The sequence below is a fragment of the Macaca fascicularis genome, chromosome 7 (assembly GCF_037993035.2).
Source record: "Macaca fascicularis isolate 582-1 chromosome 7, T2T-MFA8v1.1".
In the NCBI taxonomy this organism is placed as follows: Eukaryota; Metazoa; Chordata; class Mammalia; order Primates; family Cercopithecidae; genus Macaca; species Macaca fascicularis.
In genome coordinates this window covers 169258916-169264303 of record NC_088381.1, presented here as the reverse complement: position 1 = coordinate 169264303, position 5388 = coordinate 169258916, and the positions used below count along the sequence as shown (strand labels likewise).

At 39.1% G+C, this 5388-nt stretch overlaps 1 pseudogene; it reads right to left on the bottom strand.

Annotated features, from left to right (window-relative positions):
- Nucleotides 1-234: 234 nt before the first annotated feature.
- LOC102137161 (large ribosomal subunit protein mL40 pseudogene) lies at nt 235-919 on the bottom strand (annotated as a pseudogene).
- Between the last annotated feature and the right edge of the window lie 4469 nt (nt 920-5388).

The window sequence follows — 5388 nt, the reverse complement described above, 5'->3', positions numbered from 1 at the left end:
ACCTTGTGTATAGGGACCGTGTTCCAGGACTAAGGACCACACTCTAGGACTAAGGGAAAAATGGGAAGGAACTTGCCCTTTGAAAATCTTAAAGCAAGCTTCTCCCAGACCAAAGTAATGACTGCCACTGATTTATTTGCCTGCCAGAAAAGAGGGAAACACTCTTTAAAGGAAAGTAATAGAATCCAGAGCTTCTATGATGTATCGCCTATAATGTCTATTGTATGGTCAAAATTTTTTTTTTTTTTTTAATTAAACCAGTATTTATTAACAGCATGCCTGATTCTGCGGAAAGCAGACTTGAACCCTGGTCATTCCTACTCTCAGGGGCAGCATGTTAAGGATAGCAGCCTGCAAGTCTATCTCTTAAACTCCACTTGTGTGTACACCTTGGTGACGTCACTGTACTTGCCTTCACGGGGCTGGTAGTTAGGGATCGGTGGTGTGTAACATGGCCCTTCCCTCTCAAAGGGGAACAGGTTGGGATCCCGCTTGATGGCCTCAGCATGGAGCTTCGGGGACTCGAGTCGCAGTTCCTCCAGAGCTTCCTGCTGGGCTTCTAGCATGGCCCTGATGGTGTCCCTCTCCATCTTATGCTCTTGCTGCTTGTACAAGGACCACTTCTTCAGAAGCAGAGCTCTCCTCTCAGTCTCCTCAAAGGTGAGCTCCACCTGAGGCCGCTGTCTTGCTTTATCCAAGAACTTTAGAGGGGTAATAAAATCTTCAATAGGAATTAGCTCTTGACTAGCCTTTTCCAGTTTTCGGATCCTTCTTTTCAAGCGCTCCTTTGCTGCTTGGTCTTTTTTAGGATCTACCTTCTTCTTCTTTCGAAGAGGTTCTGATCTCATGGGAATGAGTTCCCAGAAAGACAACAATGATGCTCGCTGGTATTTCTAATCTGCATCTGCCAAGTTCCCAGAGGCCCGCTAGTCGGGCGCAGGGTCAGCGAGACACCTCTGTATGGTCAAAAATTAATAGTGTAAACCAAACATAAAATTCTATGTGTTCTCCAACCAACTGAATGGACTCCTCTCTTGGCCAAGGGGATCCCAAAGAAATCTGAAAAACTAGTTTAGGCCATGACAGCAAGTGGAGATCAGACATGGCCCATTATACCCTTCCCCCTTTGGAATTAAGGCACAATGGATCAGCATTAACATTACAATGGAGATCATAAGAAAAACAAAACAGACTCTTTGTACCCACTCCAACCTGACTCTGGTATAGCATCCCATGACAGATAATAGACCCTGAAGGAAACCAAAGTATTTTACCCCAAAATATATTTTCTTTAACATATTTTGAAATGCTCCTGCAAAGCCATCTTTTGTAGGGGAAATGTTCATTCTGTAGAGAATCTCTTTTCCTTACTAGGTCTTTTCCAGAGAGTCTGACCCCTTTTAAGGTCCTGTAGACACTTACCATCTATTCTCTCTGAAGCCTGTTACTTGGAGGCTTCACCTACATAACAAGAACCTTGGCTTCTGCAATCCCCCTTATCTTAACTCAAGCATTTCTTTATTCTGACTTCAACTCTTCAGGGAAAGTTTAACTTTTTCAACCAATCACCAATCAGGAAATCTTTTAATCCAGCTATGACCTGTGAGCTCCCCTACCCTTCTTCACTTCAAGAAGTCCTGCCTTTCCAGACTGAACCAATATATACTTTACATATACCGATGTGTGTCTTTGCCTATAACTTCTGTCTCCCCAAAATGTATAAAACCAAGCTGTAACCCAACCACCTTGGGCACATGTTCTTAGGACTTCCTGAGGCTGTGCCACAGGACATGGGCACTCAAATATGAGACTCAGAAGAAATCTCTTTAAATATTTTACAGAGTTTGGCTTTTTTGGGGTCAAAAGTAGGCATGCAAAGCGCAGAAAAATGTGACTCATAATCAAAAGAAAAAAGCCAGTCAAAAGAAGCAAACTAACAGATGACCCAGATATTTGAGTTAGTTGACAAGAAGTTTAAGTAAATTTTTTACAGGAAAAAGATGGATATATTATGTATATTCTCACTGTCATGAGAAATATCAGAAGAGAAATAAAAAAGAAAAAACGAATCAAATAATACTTTGGAAACTGGGCAATCCAGTATCTGAAATGAATACCGTATTAGATGGCAGACTGGAGACTCCAGAAGAAAGCATCAGTGAACTTGAAAATAGGTCAATAGAAATTAATCAAATTGAAACCTAGAAAAGAAGTTAAAACTTCAAACAGAACTCAACGTGAGACAATGTTAAGAAATCTAATATATATGTGATTGGATTCCTAGAAGAAAAAAAAGAGAAAATGAAACAGAAAAATATGTGAAGTATTAATAGCCTCCCCAAAATCTAAATTTAAGTAAAAACACTAATACACAAATCTGAGAATCTCTGTGGGTCTAAACAAGACACATACAAAGAAAACCACACCTAGATATACCACAGTAAAATTGGGGAAACTGAAGATAAGAAAAATCTTAAAAGTAGTCAAAGAAAAATGGTGCATTACATACAAGGTAGACAATGATAATAATAAAAATGGACTTCTTGTTAGAAATAATAGAGGTCATAATGAAAGGTTCTTGTATCGGTTCCAACCTCCAGAGTGTACCAACAGACAATATGAGGTGGTGTGGAGCAACATGCTGTTTTAATGAGCCCCTGGGTTCAGGGAGGCTGAGGCCTAAAACAGCGTCAGCCCCAAATGAGGAAGGGGCAGGGATTTTATAGACCTCTGCAATCAGGAAGTGTCCCAGTCTCACGTGACTGCTAGGTAGTATCCAGACGGCCTCTTTCTCGATCTTCAGGGGTACCTGTCTTCCGGCCAGGGTAGGTGTCTTCAGGTGAGCTCTCTTCCTGCTTCTGCTATCTTGCTGACGTTCGCTGCTGGAGCAAGCGGCCTTGCGCCTTGGGACTGGGCCTGAAAAGGGGGGAGTTACTCATCCCTTCAAACTTTCAGGCCCGGGGGAGAATCCTTCACATAACAATAGAAAAACATCTTTAAAGTGCTAAAAGAAAAATATGACCTTCCAGAATTCTGTCTCCAGCAAAAATATCTTTCAAAAATAAAGGAGACTTTCAGTTTCTAGTCAGGCATGTAAGAAGCTTAGAAGTTGCCACTCTATCCCAACATGTAAAAAAACTGAAAAACTGCTTTCAAAAGCAACAACTTGTTTGAAAATCAACAATCTTCTTACATCTGCACAAGAAGTGAGATACAGGGCCCTCCTCTTGCCCCCTGATTTGGAAAGATTGATAGGCAAATTCAGATATTCAAAACTTACTGGAACAGAAACCCATTCACTGAAACCTCATATGAACCAGTGCCAGCACAGAAAAACCTGAAGTGTAATAAAAAAATTGCTGGAGGCTTAGTCTGGACAAATCTGAGAGTTAAAAATTCCAGAAAGACCCAGTTATGGGAGCAGGAGGGAACTATCTTGTGAGTTTTACCTCGAGAACCTCTATCAGGTCCTCATAGTGAATACTGGGGAAAAATTCCCTCCTGCTTCTGGTAAGGAAAGGGGAAAGGGAACCATTTTGACATATATACGAGAGCATTATATTTTTCTTAACAAGGTCTGCCCTCAGGAGAAACTGTTTGACCAGAGCTTAACTTGCTGGGGTTTTATCAGAGCCTAACTAACCTGGGGAAAGGGAAATACCTATTTTCATCCAGCTCTATCCTTCTACATGGAGGAAGGGAAATACCTAAGTCCAAAAACTGGTTCTTTGAGAAAAAAAAAAAAAATCAATAGAATTGGTAAATCTCTAGCCTGGTTAACTAAGAAAGAAGACACAAATTACTAACATCAGAAATGAAACAGAAGCCATCACTACTGATCCCATGAAAATGAAAAGAACAAAAAAGGAATGCTATAACAACTCTATACCTATAAATTTAATAATCAAGAGGAAATGAACCAATTCCTTGAAAAATACTCTGCCAAAACTCACATAACAAGAAATAGATAACCTGATAGGCCTATATCTATTATGGAAATTAAATAAATAAATAATAACCCTCTAAAACGGAAAGCACTAGGTCCAGATGGGTTCACCTGTGAATTCTACCAGTCATTCAAAGGAGAACTTCTAACAGTTATCTACAGTCTCTTTCAGAAGATAGAAACAGTAAGAATACCTCCTAAATCATTCCGTGAGGCCAGCATTACTGCACTACCAATTCAAAGACATTGCAAGAAAAGAAAACTACAGACCAATATTGCTCATGAACAGAGATACAAAAACCCTAAACCATACTGGCAAATCAAATGCAACAATGTATAAAAAGAAGTATATACCACAACCAAGTGGCATTTATCCCAGGTATGCAAGGCTGATTCAACATTAAAAAATCAATCAAATGTAATCCATCATATTAACAGGTTAAAAAAATTATGTGATCATATCAATAGATGCAGAAAAACCATTTGACAAAATTTAACACCTATTAGTGATTTTTAAAACTCTCAGTAAACTAGAAATAGAGAGGAACTTCCTTAATAAAGAATATCTGCAAAAACCCTACAGCTATCATATTTAATGGTGAGAAATTTAAAGCTTTCCTGCTAAGATTGGGAATAAGTCAAGGTTGTCCCTATCACCACTGCTTTTCAGCATCATGCTAGAAGTTCTAGCTAATGCAACACAAGAAAATGAAATTAAAAGTGTAAAGTTTGGGAAGGAAGAAATAAAACTGTTTTTGTTTGCAAAAGACATGATTGTCTCTATGGAAAATCAAAAAGAATAGAAAAAAATCCTCCTAGGCATAATAAGCAATTATAGCAAGATTGCAGGATACAAAGTTAATACCCCAAATCAGCTGCTTTCCAATACACCAGCAATAAACAAGTGAAATTTGAAATTTAGCACCCTGAACATGAAATACTCAGGTATAAATCTCACAAAATATGTAGAAGATCTATATGAAGAAAATTACAAGACTCAGATGAAAGAAATCAAAGAATGGCCAGGCATGGTAGCTCACACCTATAATCCCAGCAATTTGAGAGGCTGAGGAAGGTGGATCATATGAGGTCAGGAGTTCAAGACCAGCCTGGTCAACATGGTGAAATACCATCTCTACTAAAAATACAAAAATTAGCTGGGCTTGTTGGCACATGCTTATAGTCTCAGCAATTTGAGAGGCTGAAGCAGGAGAATCACTTGAACCTGGGAGGCAGAAGTTGCAGTGAGCTGAGATTGCACCCCTGCACTCCAGCCTGAGTGACAGAGTGAGAATCTGTCTCAAAAAAATAATAATAAATAAAAAAATAATAACCCAATAATGGAGAGATATTCCATGTTCATGGATAGGGAGACTCAATATTGTCAGTTCTTCCCAAACTGATCTGTAGTTTTAATGTTATCCCATTAAAAATCCTAGCAG